Source organism: Pongo pygmaeus, chromosome 2 (genome assembly GCF_028885625.2).
Source record: "Pongo pygmaeus isolate AG05252 chromosome 2, NHGRI_mPonPyg2-v2.0_pri, whole genome shotgun sequence".
Lineage (NCBI taxonomy): Eukaryota > Metazoa > Chordata > Mammalia > Primates > Hominidae > Pongo > Pongo pygmaeus.
Genome location: NC_085930.1, coordinates 75,713,289 through 75,732,940, shown reverse-complemented (window position 1 = coordinate 75,732,940; position 19,652 = coordinate 75,713,289). Strand labels below are relative to the sequence as shown.

At 38.5% G+C, this 19,652-nt stretch overlaps 1 protein-coding gene and 1 pseudogene across 2 annotated transcripts in view; both read left to right on the top strand.

Moving 5' to 3' along the window:
- LOC129033762 (contactin-4) overlaps window positions 1-19,652 on the top strand; it is a 988,873-nt gene that overhangs the window by 247,208 nt on the left and 722,013 nt on the right. The gene's annotated exons all lie outside the window — the stretch shown is intronic.
- LOC129032872 (adenosine 5'-monophosphoramidase HINT2-like) lies at window positions 17,343-17,942 on the top strand (annotated as a pseudogene).

The following is a 19,652-nucleotide window of genomic DNA, read 5'->3' as shown; positions in this document are numbered from 1 at the left end:
GTTAGGACTTAATGAATTTAATCAGCCCCCGAGGGACTTTTGATGTAACAGGGAAATAGTTGACAGAGAAACATGATTTTTATTCTTTCTATGTTTCTCTTGGTAGTTGACAGAGCTTTTCCTAGCAGAGGTAACATTACCTGTGCTGAGAGAAGAGTATTAACATGCTGTAAGTGAGATGTTAGAACTAAGAGAACACATCCCTGTGGCCTTATATTAAAATGTTCCATGCATATGCTTCTGAATACAATTTAAGCTGCTGCCAATAAGAAAATAAGCCACTGCCTGAAAATGTGTGATTCAATTGTCTATCATTTTTATGATTTTTTTAAATCCTTTCAGATACATTTTAGAGATTCTTTTTAAAAAACCTTTGTTTTTGGAAATTGAAATGAAAATTATAATCTGGAAATCTAAGGGATAATTGTGTTATTCTGTGAAGTATTTTATAAGCTGTAATGTTAAGCAGAAATTTTTAATCTTAAATATGAAAAAATATGTATATGAATTGCTCCATTTGATCCAAGTGATGTTTTATGCTTTTCCTTATGGTCAATGGAAAGGATTATACTATGTTGAATGGCCAGAATATCAGGAGCATGGGTGTCATTTGTTCTCCCAACAACTATTTTTGGGAAGCTAAGTACATGCCAGAACATGTATTAGGACCAGATGATATGGTGCCAAATAATATATGTATATCCTCTGGAATTTTGAGTTTGCTGTCTAATAGGGAGACCAATAACATACAAGTAGAAAAAATACATATTATGCTAAGTACTGTAAAGGAAAGGAAGAGAATATTATGATCGATAAGCAGAGGTTATAGTTCTGCACCACAACTAATTTATTGTGTGACCCTCTGATAGGCTACTTATGAATGGGCACCGAGTTTCTATAAATTTGATGAATTAATCCTCTGACAATTATGGCATGATCCTCTTTTTATTCCTGATAATGCTTGTTGACAAAATATTACTTCATTTAAATTAAATTTGCCTGAGATTTCCTAATTTGTTTTCAACCTTTATGTTTAATTTATGTGTATCTCCTTTCAGTAGCGTGTAGTTGGATTTTTTCAGTGTGAATTTTTCCCCCTTCTTTTTTACTAAGGGAATTGAATTTTTTTGCACTTATTTTGATTCCTGAAATATTTTTAACATTCTTTCCATCACCTTACTTTATGTCAGGTTTTTTGTTTCTAAGTGTTTCTCCACCTTCTACTAAATTAACTGCTTTTCTAAATTCCATTAATTTCTTATTATTTCGGACGTTTCACTGTTTTCATTTTTAGTGTGCTCTGCCAAATTTTAACCTTAGCAAAGTCAAATTTAATGTTCCCAAATAAAACCTAAAATTCTTTAACTCAGATTGTATCACTCAAAGTTCCAAGTTATTTTTCTATGCATATTATTTTAGTTCAACTTTTTCTTCCTGTTAGTAATTATTATTATATTTAATACAGTCAAGGCTTAACTTACATAGATTTTCTCATATACTGAACAGTTTATTTCTTATCATTGCTTCCAGCATCCCACTTCCTTTGAGTGTAAGTTCTTTTGCTCAAAGTACCTATTAAATTTTTAGTAGCTTCTTTTAATGGTAAACTCTCTATTTTTTTTTGTATCACTAAATATTTTTCTTTTGCTGTTATTCTTGAATAATGTTAAGCTAGGATTGGAATTCTTAGTTAATGGTATTTTCCCAATACCATAAAGATATTGTTGTATTGTTTTCTATCCTTTATTACTACAGATAATGAAATCTGCTGTTAGTCAAATTGATATTCTTATGTATGTGATCTGTCTTTTTTTTTCCTGCTCACTTTTAAGATATTTCTTACATTTGGAGTTCTGCAGTTTCACAGTGATATGTCCAAGTATGCATTTATGTTTAGTTTTTCTCTTATGCTGTTCTGTTTTTCAACCTCAGGACACACTTTTTTCCAGTTGTAGAAAATTCTCATTTATTATTTATGTGAATATTGGTATTTCTAAAATTATTTTTGTTGTTTCTTTTCTGCATTCTTAAACATATTTGGACCATTTATTTCTCCTATTCATAACTCCTAGCTAGCCTTTCACTTTTTTCTTTGTCTTCATTTTGCATTATAAGAAAATTCCTCTGGAGTCCTTCGGTTTTTAAATTTGTTGTTCATCAGTGTCTATTCTGCTGCTTAACTTTTGTATCATCAGGATGGCTAGTTCATGCTGCATTGGCAAACAGCCCCAAGTGTCATGGATTAAAACAAGAAAAGTTTATTTCTCTCTCATGCAACATTCTCAATGAAAGTTAACAGGGGAGCTCTGTCTTGATGAAGGCACCATCTGGGAATGCGAAGGCAAAATAAAGAGAACCTGTGGAATCATAAACTGGCTCAGAAAGCTTCCTCCTAGAATTGACACATGTCATTTTTCCTCACATTCCACTAGCAAAAGAAGCCAATGGATGACTCCAAAGGCTACAAGGAAATAAAATGTTTTTTTTTTTTTTTTTTTTTTTTTTTTTGGAGACATAATCTCCCTCTGTCACCCAGTCTGGAGTGCAGTGGCATGATCTTGGCTCACTGCAACCTCTGCCTCCCGAGTTCAAGTGATTCTCCTGCCTCAGCCTCCCGAGTAACTGGGATTACAAGTGCCCATCATCACACCCAGCTAATTTTTGTATTTCTAGTAGAGACAGGGTTTCACCATGTTGGCCAGGATTGTCTCGAACTCCTGACCTCAGGTGATCCACCCACCTCGGCCTCCCAAAGTGCTGGGATTACAAGCATGAGCCACCATGCCTGGCCAGGAAATACAATCTTAATATGCACCTGGAAACAAAGGAGAACTGTAATATTTATGAAAAGCACTGCATGGCTACTCCAAATGTTCATTTTTTTTTTAATTTCAATTTCTGGTTTTAATTTTTAGAAGCTCTTTTTGGTTTATCTTTTTTTTAAGTCATGTTTTCTTGCTTTATCATGGATTCAGTTCCTTTTTATTTGTAATTATTTTACATACTCTTAATTTCTCCTCATGTTCATTAATCTTTTATTATTTTTAGTGCTTATTCTGTATGTTTCTTTTACTGTGCCAACTGAACTTTTTCATGGTAGTTTTTCTTTCCACATATAGTTGGTAATTTTATAGTTTGAGCCCACCTTAGTTAACTATTTCCTTTCTTTTGGGAATGTTGTGAACTCTGTGTTGTGACAGCATTCCCCAAGAGTGGTTCTGCTTTTGCTTTTATTGAGTCTTTAGGATATAAAAGGTCACATATCAGTTTTTGTTAACTTCTCGCATTTTATAAGTAGAGTAAATTAGATCATATACTTAACGCTTGGCCCACACGTGAGGTTTTAATTTCTTACAGGGGTCATATTGAGTCCAAAGACAACAGAATTCCTCACTTCTTGTTGAGGCCATTTGCATCATTTTTCTAGCTTCTTTTCATGGATTTAGGGAATCCGTGTTTTATATAGGGACTTTAGATATATCTCCCTGTGCTTGGAAGACTATGTCTCCTGTCCCTCCTTAGACATCAATACCCTGGCTCACCAGCCCTCAGTCCTATAGTGAGAACCACCCTGTCCCTGAACCACCACCACATTAACTGAAACTTATTGCAGAGTCTTCAGTTCCTCTGTTCCCTTATAAGACCTTCAGCATTCCATTTCCTTTCCTTAAACTTGACAGATTTTTTTAAAAAAATTGTTTTACTTATATTTTATTCATTATTTTTCTGTGCCTTCAGGTGGTCATTGATCTATATTAGCTGGGTTCATTATGTTTTCAAAACTGGAAGTTTCTAACATCAGCTTCCTAGCCTATAAAAATTATTCAAGTTACATTATCCACAATGCTCTTTTAACCCTATGACTCATATCTCAATAGAAAAACAAGAATTAATACCAGGTCTCTTGTCTTCTTTCCATTTTGATATTAATCAATTGTGTCATGTTAGACAAGTCATTAAACTTTCTTGGGCTCAAGCTTCCCCATCTATAAAATAAGAAGTTGAAACTATATGCCTTAGATAAATGCATTCTCTTCTCCAAGCTAAGCAAATTTAAATCTGATGAGCTTTTAGGAAAGATACAACTTTGTCCCCAGTACTGTAATATTTGATTCTTTAATTATTTCCAGCTGAAATCTTTTAAAATTTACATTATTGCAATAAATGTTTTACCAGAACTGGTTTGGTTTACAATATTTTATAGGCACCTGTATATAAAGAACCATCATATCTTATTATACCTAGAAATGAATGCAATTATGTTTGCCATTTTAAGAGTCTCAAGAGTTAATATTAACAAAGTGCTTGTTGACATATTTTTTTTTTCACATGACCTTCTGAATTCAGCCTGCACTACTGCCTTTTACCTAAAGAAATTTGGGTGCATTTTTAACCTTTTCATGTTTAAACTAAGACACATAGTAGCTCTTCAAAACTGCAAAACAGTCTTTAGAACATTTAGTACACAATAACCCTTCTAATTGCATGTGAAATGAAGGACTGTAAACTTCATAAATCACCCAGAAGAATACAGTGTAATTCCCTTTAGAGTATCCTCTTTAAAAGTGGTCACAGAATCAGACTCTGTGATTTGAGCATCACAGTCAAAGATGTACTAACAGATATTACCTAGGTTGCCAATGAATTGCTGTCAGTTCATGTTTTATCCATGAAAATTTTAAGGAAAATGTAAAAATGATACATTTGTTTGAACTTGTAGAGAAAATTTGTGAAAAATCCAGGCTTGTAGGGAATGATGGACTATCTGCAGAATATTAGCATAGCTCTGATTTTGCAAACACATGGACTCAGATAATCTTACCCAGTGGAGACATACTAATGCAAAGTGGACTAAGATCTTGGAGTACTAATGGACCTATATAACACATTGAGAATGTTGAAACAACCCGAAACAAGCTAGAGAAATTGGAGAAGCTTAAACCTGAGGATTGGTGCCCTGAAATTGAAGAGAAACAACAGTCAACTTTATATGAACAGGATGAAATAGCATACAACAGGATGATATTAACATATCTCTGAGCCTGTGAGGGACAGGGAATAGACTTACAGCAATCCACCCTTGCCATTAAGATCTATTTTGAAGCGAGACAGGCACTTGTCTCAAAGGTCAGGGACTAAATGTGTCTTAGAGAAGTCATTGTGGTTGTTTTACCTTTTCATCCACCTTTGAAACAAAAGATTAGAGATAAGATGAAATCTAACTAGATCCTTGCTAGGAGAATGAAGTTTTAAAAGGAGAGCCATAGTCACAGCTGTCTTCAAAGTAGGTAGATGCCAAGTCTTAGAGAAGTACAGGATTAACCATGTTGGTAATGACAGAACCTAAGGTATCCCCAGCAGTGTTCTTTAAGAGTGTAAAAACCAAGGATTAGGAGAGCAGGTGATTGGACACAGCTGCTGAATAATCTTCTTAACCTCATCTTTACTCCACAGGGAGAAAAATAACAGGAAAATAAAAGCTTCCACCAAGTGGTTGATGGCAGTGAAACAAAAAGAGCATCAAAAAGTACACAAGGATAGATTTGTCCCGATGCTAATAATTCTAAACAAAAGGGCCAGGCAATTGCTGTAAAGTGCTCTGTACTAGTGTAAGATAAATACATAATGAGTATACTTAAATAAAGAAAAAAATAGAGTAGAATTCTAGGAGGGGTTCTTTTTTCTAGGCACTTCTAAAGCTGTTATTCACTGAGGGCCTAAATACCTTGTAATGTCTCTTCATTGTTTTTGTTCATGAAGTAGCGAGAAATGAATAGCTCTCGGTCAATATTTAATTGATGCCTATACATTGAATTTAATCAGGAACTATCTAAATGTCTCACTAACCAACGAAAATTTAAGCAAGGCAAATGTAACAAAGGAAAATGGGGAGCAAAGCAGGCAAATGGTACCAGACTATGCATGAGTAAGAAATATGCATGAGAGAAAACTTTAATGTTTGAAGCCATTTGCTACATTCCTGGATTACTCTAGCACAGCCTAAATAATTCTGATTAATGCAGCCTCCCAACACATGATATAGTCTGCAATGAAAATGGCCCAAAATATATACCTTAATTTCTGTACAATGTACTGGTTCCTTGTTTTAGTGATTCTGTGTTTGTAAAAGTTCCTATATTGTGTTTGCTTCAACCATATTGACTGCTGAAGCTCAAGTTCTGTTTATAGCAAATGTCAGGGACTAAATATGTCTTAGAGAAGTCATTGTTAGTTATAGTTCTCCATAATTGGAGAACTATATCATACAACTTCTGCCATGAATATGAGATCATCTAATAGTCAAACTAGAAAGAGTAAACTCATAGAACACCATAAGTAAAATGTACCCCAGATAACATCCAGACCAAATCTCATTTTATAGTGCGGGAAACATAGGCACAGAAATGTTTGGTTAAAAGTGGCACAGATTCACACAAAACCAAAGTCTTGATGTTCAGCATGCAGAAGGAGAGAACGTACTTTTCCACAATTTTTTTTTTCTTCCTCAAAGATGGGACAATGGTGACCTTACTCGCACTAAAGTGGTGGATGATACTTAGTTGTATTTGAAAGAAAAAGAGAACAGAGTTCTTATGCTTTGAAAACAGAAAGCAAATATGTATGATCTCACTTATCCCCCTTTATCTGAAGTAGATACATTCCCCGTGGAGTAGGACAGAGTGTGATTTCTTCACGCTACTTGGAATGGTGTAGAATTTAAAACTTTTGAATTCTTTATTTCTGGAATTTTCCATTTAATGTTTTTGGAATGTGGTTGGCTGTATCAACAAACTCCAGAAAGCAAACCATAGATAAGAGGGGACTACTGTTTATGAAATCTAAAAAAACTGAACTCATAAAAGTAGTAAAAAGATGGTTACTGAGGTTGGGGATTGAGAGGGGGAGGGAATGGGGAGTTGTTGGTCAAAAGGTACAAAGTTTCGTGTATAGACAAGAGGAATAGTTTTTGAGATCTACTGCATAGCAAGGTGACTATAATCAATAATAATGTATATTTCAACCTAAGAGTAAATTTCAAATGTCTCACCACAAAATAGAGATAAGGTGATAGATATGTTAATTAGCTCGGTTTAATCATTTTTGATTTTTACATATGTCAAAACATCACATTTTACTCATAAGTGTATACAATTATGATTTATCAATTAATACTAATAAAAACAAACAGGCCTGGTGTGGTGGCTCATGCCTGTAATCCCAGCACTTTGGGAGGCCGAGGTGGGTGGATCATGAGGTCAGGAGATTGAGACCATCCTGGCTAACAGGGTGAAACCCTGTTGAGAGGTGACAACGTGCTAGCAGCCCTCGCTCGCTGTGGGCACCTCCTCAGGCCAAGGTGTCCACTCTGGCCACACTTGAGGAACCCTTCAGCTCGCCCCTGCACTGTGGGAGCCCCTCTCTGGGCTGGCGGAGGCCGGAGCGGCTCCCTCTGCTTTTGGGGAGGTGAGGAGGGAGAGGCGCGGGCAGGAACCGGGGCTGCGCAGCGCTGGCAGGCCAGCTGGAGTTCCCGGTGGGCGTGGGCTCCGCGGGCCCCACACTCAGAGTGGCAGGCCGGCACAGGCAGCCCCTGGCAGTGAGAGGCTTAGCACCTGGGCCAGCAGGGGCGGAGGGGGCGCCTGGTTCCCCAGCAGTGCCGGGCCTACCAACGCTGCGCTCGAATTCTCATCGGGCCTCTGCTGCCTCCCCTCGGGGCAGGGCTCAGGACCTGCAGCCGGCCAAGGCCGAGCTCCCCCATGGTGGGCTCCCAAATGGCCGGAGCCTCCCCGAAGGGCGGCACCCCCTGCTCTGTGGCACCCGGTCCCATCAACCGCCCAAGGGCTGAGGAGTGCGGGCCCACCGCACGGGACTGTGGGGCAGCAGGGGATCCACTAGGCGAAGCCAGCTGGGCTCCTGAGTTTTTGATGGGGACTTGGAGGACTTTTATGTCTAGCTGGAGGATTGTATATGCACCAATCAGCACTCTGTGTCTAGCTCAAGGTTTGTAAATGCACCAATCAGTGCTCTGTGTCTAGCTAATCTAGTGGGGACTTGGAGAACTTTTGTGTCTAGCTAAAGGATTGTGAATGCACCAATCAGCACTCTGTCTAGCTCAAGGTTTGTAAACGCACCAATCAGTGCTCTGTGTCTAGCTAATCTGGTGGGGACTGGGAGAAGTTTTATGTCTAGCCAGAAGATTCTATATGCACCAATCAGCACTCTGTCTAGCTTGGGTTTTGTGGATGCACCAATCAGCACTGTGTATCTAGGAAATCTGGTGGGGACTGGGAGAACTTTTATGTCTAGCTAGAGGATTGTAAATGCACCAATCAGCACTCTGTGTCTAGCTCAGGGATTGTAAACGTACCAATCATCACCCTGTCAAAATGGACCAATCAGCTCTCTATAAAATGGACCAATCAGCAGGATGCGGGTGGGGTCAGATAAGGGAATAAAAGCAGGCTGCCCGAGCCAGCAGCGCCAACCCCTTCTGGTCCCCTTCCACAGTGTGGAAGCTTTGTTCTTTTGCTCTTTGCAATAAATCTTGCTGCTGCTCAATCTTTGGGTCTGCACTGCCCTTAAGAGCTGTAACAGTCACAGGGAAGATCTGCAGTTTCACTCCTGAGGCCAGCGAGACCACGAACCCACTGGGAGGAATGAACAACTCTGGACACACCATCTTTTAAGAACTGTAACACTCACCGTGAGGGTCTGCAGCTTCATTCTTGAAGTCAGCGAGACCAAGAACCCACCAATTCCGGACACACCGTCTCTACTAAAAATACAAAAACAAAATTAGCTGGGTGCAGTGGCGGGTGCCTGTAGTCCCAGCTACTCGGGAGGCTGAGGCGGGAGAATGGCGGGAACCCGGGAGGCAGAGCTTGCAGTGAGCCGAGATCGTGCCACTGCACTCCAGCCTGGGCGACAGAGCGAGACTCCATGTCAAAAAAAAAAAAAAAAAAAAAAAAACAAACAAAAAAAACAGAAAGGAGTCCTCACTTGATGATAATGATGACAGCTTATATATTTAGAGCGCATATGATATACTAGGTACTTTCCTAATCCTTATAAACACATTTTTTTATGATGTAACCTAAGGTAGGTTCCAACATCTCATAACATCTCTTCATCTTGTTGATTAAAAAACCTTAAGTTTAGAGTGGTTACATAAGCTTCCCAATATCTCAGTGTAAATCTGTAGCAGAGTTGGGATTCCAATTCAGTTCTACCTTGACTCCAGGGTCAGAATTCTTAATCCCTTCCATATTGCTACAGTTGAATAAGAACTGAGTATTTTGGGCCGGGCATGGTGGCTCATGCCTGTAATCCCAGCACTTTGGGAGGCCGAGGCAGGCAGATCACCTGAGGTCAGGAGTTCAATACCAGCCTGGCCAACATGGCGAAACCACGTCTCTACTAAAAGTTGAAAAATTAGCCAGGTGTGGTGGCAGGTGCCTGTAATCCCAGCTACTCAGGAGGCTAAGGCAGGAGAATTGCTTGAATCAGGGAGGCGAAGGTTACAGTGAGCCGAGATCGTGCCACTGCACTGCAGCCTGGGCGGCAAGAGCGAGACTCCACCAGAAAAGAAAAACCTGAATATTTTGAACCTTAAGTGAAAGGAGTTACATAAGTAGGCTTCAAGAAATGCACCCACCAGAGTGATATGAGAGCAACTAGTTGCAGTGAAGTACTAATAGGGACTTTGTGTATGAGAGTCTGATATTAGCAGCAGACAGTTGTGCTGTACTGCTTTCAGCTGGTATTGCAGAAAAAAAAATCACACTTGGCTGTAAGTAAGCTGTTGATTGCTTACATGGGTTTCTGTGGCATGCCAGCTCTCCCTGCCACCTACTCTTCGTATCAAAGAGCCAGGAGTTCTAAGTGAGGTGAGAATCCCACTTGACAAGCAGGCATAAACCATTTGAGGAAAATACAAATTAAAAGGCTCCAAGACAGAAATAGGAGCATTAGCAGCAGGAAGTGTCTTGGGGATACATTGTGTCAGATTACATCCAGGAGTTGGGAGAATAAGTGAGTCATAGCCTCCCAGTGGATAAGCCCTGCTGTGTCAGTAGCTGGGCAGCCTCAGAAGCTGTATTAGCTATTTAAAGTTGCCGGAACTGCTGTGAATGCCCCCAAGCTAGCATCTGCTTAGTAACATCCTTCAATTTTGCGCAGTATGCCTATTTCTCAAGTAGCTTCAGCATTTCTCCTAACTTCTGACCTGTGGCAAAGCATACTGATAGAATTTTGTTTGTGTTTAAGGACAGGAATACAGAAAAGTAAAGAACTAGAGCTATTTTGCTCAAGATCACCTAGCGAGTCAATCAATGAGCTAAAATTACAATGTTGATCTCAAGGAACTTTTGGTCTGTATAAAAATATGGAGCATAAATATGCTGTCATTGCACACATTTGATCAATGTCTTGGCCAAGAAATCTCAGTTGTCAGAAACAGAAACCCTCTTAATTTAGTCCAAACAAGAGTTTAGTTTACTGAAAGGATACAAGGAATCTCATAGAACTTACAGCTACGAAGTACAGCTTTGTTCAGGTCAGGAGCAAACGTTACCTTCCTGTATTTTTGGGACCTATTTCAGGGACCCTGTGGGCACTTAGCATTCTCTCTTCTTCCCCAACCCCCTCCTGCGCCCTCCTCCAACCCCTGAAGGTATTTTCTTTTATCTTTGCAGTTTCTTCTTTCTACCTTAGTATGTATTCAGTTGATATTGGCCATCCCAGATCCGGACTAACATGACCCACTGGATTGGGTCTCTGTATCCTAACCAGAAATTCCACAGTGAGAAAAATCTCCTGCTCCAAACAGTTTTTAGTACAAGGAAAAACCAGGACCTCCTAAGATAAAGAGTTGCATTCTTGGCAGAGAACCCAAAGATTTTTAAAATACATTTAGAAAATTGCCATCAATGCTCAATTGTGATCTAATTCAAATTGTAGCAGGGGTAGGGTTTGTCCCTGGTTAGTATATAACAATTAACACCAAGAAGCCACTTCCTTCCTGCCTTCTAGACCTCCTCTCAGTTGTTGCCTGGGTGCTTTTTACCTTGATTGGCTCAGTGTTTCCTGACTGCTAATCCTGTATCAAAGAGAATCCAATACAGGTATCAGTGTTTCCATTTCCTGTTGCTTTTGTCATTTCTAGCTATTGGTGGGGAGAACAGTTGTTACTGGAAAGGGGTCCCAATCAAGACCCTAAGAGAGAGTTCTTGGATCTCACATAAGAATGAATTCGAGAAGAGTCCATAAAGTGAAAGCAATTTTATTAAGAAAGTAAAGGAATAAAAGAATGGCTACTCCATAGGCAGAGCAGTGGCATGTGTAGCTGGTTTCCCATTTTTATGGTTATTTCTTGATTATATTTTAAACAAGGGGTGGATTATTCATGAGTTTTCCAGTAAAGGGATGGGCAATTCCTGGAACTAAGGGTTCCTCCCCTTTTTAGACCATATAGGGTAACTTCCTGATGTTGCCATGGCATCTGTAAACTGTCATGGCGCTGGTGGGAGTGTCTTTTAGTTTGTTAATGGATTATAATTAGCATATAATGAGCAGTGAGGACAACAAGAGGTCACTCTCTTCACTCTCTTGGTTTTGGTGGATTTCAGCCAGCTTCTTTACTTCAACCTGTTTTATCAGCAAAGTCTTTATGACCTGTAACTTATGCCAACCTCCTATCTCATCCTGTGACTAAGAATGCCCAACCTCCTGGGAATGCAGCCCAGTAGATCTTAGCCTTATTTTACCCAGCCCCTATTCAAGATGGAGTTGCTCTTGTTCAAACACCTCTGACACAGTTGCTGTCTTTTTTCAGCTCTGGTCAGGAACTTATTACAGGCAAAGTGCTTTACAGCTTAAAAAAGGAGGGATAAGGGAATAGATGTTGTCTTTGGCTTTGGCCTTTTTTGGAATATCTAGCTTCTTAACTAGGAATAAATTTTTATAAGAGACATTTAGATACTGTTAAAGACTAGCACATTTTTACTAGAAATTCCAGGACTGTCAGCACAATAAGATTTATGCAGATTAGATGGTATGGTGTTGTTTATTATTACAACTTGATAACTAGACCAGTACTTCTCAAACTTAACGTGCTTACAGACCACTTAGGAATCTTGTTACAAATGCAGATTCTGCCGTAGGAAGCCTGTATGGTACCTGAGATTTTGCATTTCTAACCAAGACCTAAGTGATCCTGATGCTGGTGACCCACAGACCGTACTTAAGTAGCAATGACGTTAAGATACTGTTTTCATATCCAGAATCACTGTACTTTTCAGAATAGAAATTAATAGTGTACTTCTTATTTCAGACCTGAACGAAATGAACTTCAGTTTAGGTGGGTTACTTGCTTAAGGACAATATAGTTTGTAACAGTGTTGGAATTAAAAGCTAGATTCTGTTGATTTTGTTATACCAACTTAGGGGACTAGTAATACTTATTATGTTGATTCCATGCTGTTTTGTTCACTTTACTGAAAATTACTGCATAGGTCGCCTTAATTCACTATCGCTGTCTAGTTTTCAGCTCTAGTAGGTATTGTAAACATAAACATACACAGAAACAGATTTATCTATTTTCCAGCCAAGCTTTTGCAAAGCAAAATCCAGGCTGCAGAGAGATTGTTGATTGATAATAAAATTTTGACAGCTGAGAGTATATTTTCAGCAACAGGATGAGTAACTTGGGCTAAAGGAGACTGATGAGAATAAAACTTAGATTTATTAAGGACCTTTCCAGTGAGCAGTCTGTGTCCTTTCCCAGTGCAAAAATAAATAGTGTCCAATTCCAATTATATGATCCTGCAACACGTAATTTAGCTTTGATTAACTGCTATAAATTGCTATCATCTTCTTAATCCTGTATGTATTTGGTATCATGCTTTAATGCCTGTAAATTTAAATACTGGGGTACTCAATGAATTTCCAAAATAATACTCTACAGAATACATCATATTTCATTTAGAAGTTTTTAAAATAACTCCAGCTACTGTCTTTTATGTAATATATGAATTCTATACTTATCGTTTAGTTTTATAAACCGTATGCAGCATCATCAGTGGATTGGGAACATCTGTGTACCCCATGTGACATTTTACTTAGTGTGGATGAGGGAAAGTCAACTGCAGCAAAATCATTTCTTTTGATTTCTAACAATTTCTTCTAACATTATCTGTAGGATACTTGACAAAAAAAGCTTACAATATTTCTATTTAAGATGTATATCACAGTCCAGTTAACATTTTGAGGAATGTTTTGGTAGTTTCTGTGACCTTGAGTAAGCTTTCCATTTCGAGCCTCAATTTTTGCAACTGCAACATGCAGACAGTAACACCTACCTTGCAGGATAATATGGATGAAATGACAGCATTATTTAAAAGCACTTAATCAGTGCTTGGCATAGGAAGCACTCAGCAAATATTCTTCTTATTTCCTGAAGCGTTTAATATATTTAGGATTAAGCTATAGCAAAATGATAATTCTCTTTACTTACCTCTGGCACCTAGAATGCTCTTGGGTGACTGGAATAAGTTTTAATTGTAATAAAAACTGAACAATTAATAGTGTAAACTTGCTGAGGGAAAAATAAGGAGGACATGCTTTCCAGAACCAATTAAAAATGATTTTAGATGATCTACTATTTCATATTCCCCACACCATTGCTTTTCCTGTTAGCATGTATAAGTGAGAATTAATGGTAAATAATGGCAACACAAATCAGTACTAAAGTGCATATTTTGTGTCATATGAACAGATTATGACTATTTATTGTGATTTTTCATCATGCAGCTAAAACAGTATTATTAATGTCAATTTATTGGTTATATATAACGAACTGCTATACTGGAGTTTTGTAGAAATTATTTTTTATTCCCAATATAGTCACTTGATCAAGGAGACTAAGTTCCTTTTATAAAATACCAGAGGGTGTCATGAATGAAGAAATATGGCTAGTCCAGTGCAGGGTGTGTATGCAGGAGCATGAGGTTTTCTCTCTCACAATTACGTGAGCCTCTTCAGAGTGTACTTTTTCCTGGCCTCCAGTTGTGGTTAGGTGCTACTGGTAGATTTATGAATATGTCATAGTTATGTCAAATATTTTAATCATTCTGAGCCTTTTCGCCTCATCCAAGTAAAACAATTATCTTCTCCAAATGAAGTATTGTAAATATTTATTTGCAGATTTTAATCAACCTATGACGGCCCTCTCATATAATAAAATGGTAACTTTGTAAGATTCGATGCCCCAAAGATACATCTGCACCATTTAATTAGCTGGATATGAGTTTACAGATAGAGTCAACTTAGTTTTTACAGATGGGCTTATTATCTGATTGGAGAGAACTGCGTACAGCTATGTAATTATTAGAACGTATAATGCACAACATACATTATATGTATAGTGTATAATACTCCAATGTTCATTTAGGAGTTCCTATCTGGAATTGGTGTTGTATCTGTTATGAACAATTGTAGTTTCTGATAGAAGTTATATAAACATGGAGGGATTTTTATTGGTATGATTTAAAACAAATCATTTTCTACCTTAAGACTGAGTCAAATCCAAACTAGCATGTGCTTAACTGAAATCATGTATATATGATTTTGTTTTGTTTTGTTTTGTTTGTGAGACAGAATCTCGCTGTGTCGCCCAGGCTGGAGTGCAGTGGCACGATCTCAGCTGACTGCAAGCTCCACCTCCTGAGTTCATGCCATTCTCCTGCCTCAGCCTCCCGAGTAGCTGGGACTACAGGCACCCGGCACGACGCCCGGCTAATTGTTTGTATTTTTAGTAGAGACAGGGTTTCATTGTGTTAGCCAGGATGGTCTCTATCTCCTGACCTCGTGATCCACCCGCCTCGGCCTCCCAAAGTGCTGGGATTACGGTTGTGAGCCACCGCGCCTGGCTTATATATGATTGTTTATTCACTAATTCCTTCACTTGCTAAACAGATATTTTGGAGTTTCTACCAAATTCTAAGTATTGTGCAGTATACTGTTAAGCACAACCTTGTTTCAAAGGAAGTAATAGTCAAAGCAGAGTGAAAACCAGATGAACAGATTATTCATCTTAATCTACAGACTTAGAAGGAAAAAACTACCACGCATTATATGCCAGATCTTCTCATAATCACTTTTACATATTTTATGTCATATGAACAGATTATGACTATTTATTGTGATTAGACCTGTGTTATTTGAAGCATGAAGTAAATGCAAAACGTCACAGGAGAGGTGACATTGGAACAGGATGGTAAAGAGTAAGCAGGAGATTGCAAGAGAAATCTATTCTGTTTGAGAACTTCTAAACAGAAGGTCAATTTGAGCATAAATTAATGATTAATTTTTATTCCCTTATTTTTAGCAGTAAAAAAATATTTTACTCTTCAGTTTAAAAATGTTTCTGGAATCCTTAGGGTTTTCCTTTTGCTCCCCCCATCCCTTAAACAATTCAATTTCATATTTCAGTGAACTGGAAATACTGAAAAAATATAATTTTGTCCATATTTCAGTCTTCTATAATATGTTTGCCCAATGAAATATGAACACAATATTGCATAGTACTGAAAACTGGCTGTATTAGTCCATTTTCATGCTGCTATAAAGAACTTCCCGAGACTGCATAATTTATAAAGGAAAGAGGTTTAATTAACTCACAGTTCAGCATGGCTGGGGAGGCCTCAGGAAACTTACAATCATGCAGGTAGGCTAAGGGGAAGCAAGGAACCTTCTTCACAAGGAAGCAGGAAGGAGAATTCCCAAGCAAAGGGGGAAGAGCCCCTTATAAAACCATTAGAGCTCGTGAGAACTCTCTCACTATCTGGAGAACAGCATGGGGAAAACCACCCTCATGATTCAGCTACCTTCACTGGTCTCTCCCTTGATACATGGGGATTATGGGGATTACAATTCAAGATGAGGTTTAGGTGGGGACACAAATGCTTACCATATCACTGGGATTTAAAAAATTTCTAAATGCTCAACATTCACCTATCTGAAAGAGTGGTGTGGGGTTCAGGATTTCCTCTAGTGTAATGAGTCAGAATACTGATTGCTATAAATGTTCACTGTGGCTCTTTTGTGGGTATTGCACAATGTATTGTTGCTTTTCTTAAGCAGTTCATAAAGTAAGTAAGGAAGTGACTTGTATCATGGTCATGATAGAAATTGTATTAGACAATACATGATGAAATGCTAAATCCTTGAAGGAGGAGAGATTCTTCTTTAATCTTAATAGCATTTTCTCTGTATCTCCTTCCTAGAACATAACTTTATGTGTGTACCTGTATTAACCTCACTCACCTTGGTTTGCAACTCACTGAGCACAAGGAATTTGTATTAATACAGTTGTTCTAACTCAGTGCTTTTCAACCAGGGGCAATTTTGTCCCTCAGGAGATACTTGGTAGTGTCTGGAGACATTTTTAGTTGTCAACACTGGAGGATAGGTGCCATTTTGTAACCAGTGGCTAGCTGCCAGGTATGCTGCTAAGCATCCTACAATGCAGAAGATGGCCTGTACAAGAAAGAATCATCTGGCCAAAGATGTCAAGTGTCAAGGTTGAGAAACCCTGCTCTTTACTATACCCTGGGGTCATTCTGTGACTTTGGCATTGTTAGCTCATACATTCAGCCTCCACTAAAAATGAGAAATTGATTACCTAATGTGTTTATCCAACTGTACTGGAATAAGAGCTGAGTAATTAGGCTGGAAATTACATGTTCTGCTGCTATAAAAAAATTTTACTTTTACAAAATAAAAATATTTTCTACCTAAAAAAGCTGAAGAAATAACTTCTCTTGTACTATTGTGTGGCCGTAGCATTAGTGACTTCATTCAGTATGTAGACATTGAGCAGTGAGCTTATTGATAGGCCCTGCAAATCTGTGAGGGAGCAGGATAGACACACTGTTCTCATTAGGTCTGTAATTCCACAGGATCTGAGACAGATGTGAAACAAATAATTACTTAAATACATATTAAAATTTTAATATAGATAAGTGATTTATGGTCAGCAGAAATACAGGAACTATAGAAAGACCTGAGTTGGAGGGGTCTAGTAAAAGTTCCATTTAAGTAGAAAAAAGGAAGTGTAAGAGTTGACCAGGTTGATTAAGCATTCCAGGGAGTGGCACCAGCGTAGGCATGAGCTTGGTGCATTCAAAAAACTGTTAGGAACCAAGTATGACTAAGTGCAGCAGTTAAGGAGAGTGGCTTGAGAATTAGGCAGGGCCCAGATCTATCAGGGGTTCCTATATTCCATGTAAAGGATTTCTAACTTTATTCTAAAAACAAGAGAAGGAGTTTATCCCAGCTCTGGCAAGATGGTGGTGGCCATGGTGCTGGCAGCTGGGTTGTGCCCTCTGCAGAGCCATGGCGGCCACAGGGCTGCACAGCACACACATCTGAGGAGCTGTAGGTGTGACTGGTGGGAATGAAATGACCAAGGCCCAGCGGGCACTTCCTGGGGGTGTAGCCCCAACCATCTTCTGTGGGATCCTGGACCATCGCCTCCCAGCCTACATTCTATATGAGGACTAGCAGTGTCTTGTGTTCCCTGATGTGGCTCCGTAGGCTCCTGTGCACTTTCTGGTCATTCCTAAGAAGCCCATTCCTCGGATTAACCAGGCTGAACAAGAAGACAGCAGCTTCTTGGACACCTACTCCTTGTGTCTAAGAAGATAGCAAGGGCTGAGGGCCTAGGAGATGGATACCGACTTGTGATCAATGATGAACAATCTGTAAATTACCTGCACATTCACTTACTTGGGAGCTGACAGCTCCAGTGGCCTCCAGCTTTAACCTTTGAACTGACCAAGGACCCTAGACCTGGGTGCCTGGATGGGGAAGAGAAAAAGGGAAGCTGTGGTGTTAATAAAACTGCTCTCTCCCAAAAAACAATCAATCAGTCAATACATACATAAATAATGAAAACAGGGGAAGACTTTTGAGGAGAACAACTATTGTAAGATTCTCACATAAAGCCTAAATAAAGCAATTGAAGAACATTACAGACTTTTTTTTTCCTTTTTCTTTATATTTTCTTATTTTTCATGTATCTGCTGAGACAATATTCCAGGTTTCTACAGGAGGATCTTATGATCCATTAATTGGATGGAATTATTGTAGTTATCTATATCTGAACCAGTGAAAGCCTGGCTGATTCTCTTATGTGGTAAAATGTCAAAGTATCTTCATTCTGCACCTCTCCATTAGTAAGCCAAGTTTTTAGTCACCTTGTGGTAAAATATTTTTTGGTGTTACTAAAGAAAATAAACTAGTATTTTTCAAATGTCTCCTATGTAATGGGAGGGAAGTAACATTCGTTGGTTGTTTACCAAGTGCCAGGACTAGGCTAAGCCTGTCACCTCTCTTCTTCCTCTAAAGCAGGTGTTTTGTTTTTCATAAAGATTAGAAAACCAGGTCTCAGAAATTCTGAAATGCCCTACTAGGTTAAGACTACAATTAGTAATTGGTAAACATGCTGTTAGAACTAGAAAGACTCCCAAGCCTGCAACTTCTGTCTCTGCAACATGGAGGAGCTAGGTCATTTATATGTCTCATTTTTAAGCTATATAACAACCATGTGAGGTAGACATTATTATTCACTTATTTTATATGTGTAAAATCTCTATCTAGGGTGTCTCAGTTAGTAATTCCTGGGAGCTGCAGTTTAGATCCAGATCTGCCTGACTCTGGAAACTCTTTTCTTTGCACTGCACTCTGATACTGTCTACAAAAATTACCAAAGTCTAACATCTTTCCTCCTCTTATAGACTTTCACGAAGATAAAGAATAACTGGTCAGCATCCTCTTCAGTGGCTTTCTGTATAATTTAAAGTAATCTTCAAGGTGGTATTGATAGCAAGCTTCATAAGGCATGGACTGTAGTAATTCTGCCAAAGACTGAAACAATAAATAGTAAGGTAACATATAATCTATAGCCTTAATGTAGATGATTTCCTACAAATAGAAAATAAATAATGCGTATTGCATATTTCCAGTTATATGATCTCTTCTTAACAATCATTGAAGAATAGAATATTTATAACAGACTAGGCAACTTTATGTTTCAGCCATCTAAGAGCTAGAGCTTTGCCTGGATATAGTGCTATAATATTTCAATATGACTCCTTAACCTTGTCTAGTTGGGGGCTTGGTTTGGGGGTGGGCAACATGATATGTTTCAATTAAATTAACTTTGGAAATCATACAGTGCTAGATTTGAACTCTAGTGCTGAAACCAGCTGGCAGTACAACTTTAACCCTCTGATTCGCTGAGACATTTTTTATTAAATGGAAATAATATTTATCTCAGAGTTGTTGTCCGGATATTTATAAGGTGCCCAGCAGAGTATTAGATAGAAATTCATTAAATTGGAAAGTTCCAACATAGTCATCATCATAGTTGCTGCACTTGCTGTTTTTATTCTATTTTGTTGTTAATCTTTCTATTTCCAAGGACCCCTAAGGGTTGGCACAGCAGGGAGAAAGGGGTCCTACTGGAATCTTTGGAAGTGTTGACAATAGAATTTCCTTTAACAAACCTCTCAAATGTTAGCTGAGGTTAGATCATTTCAAAAGAACCTTCTGGCATTTGTTGACAATAGAGCCATTCTAGATCTCTTTTAATC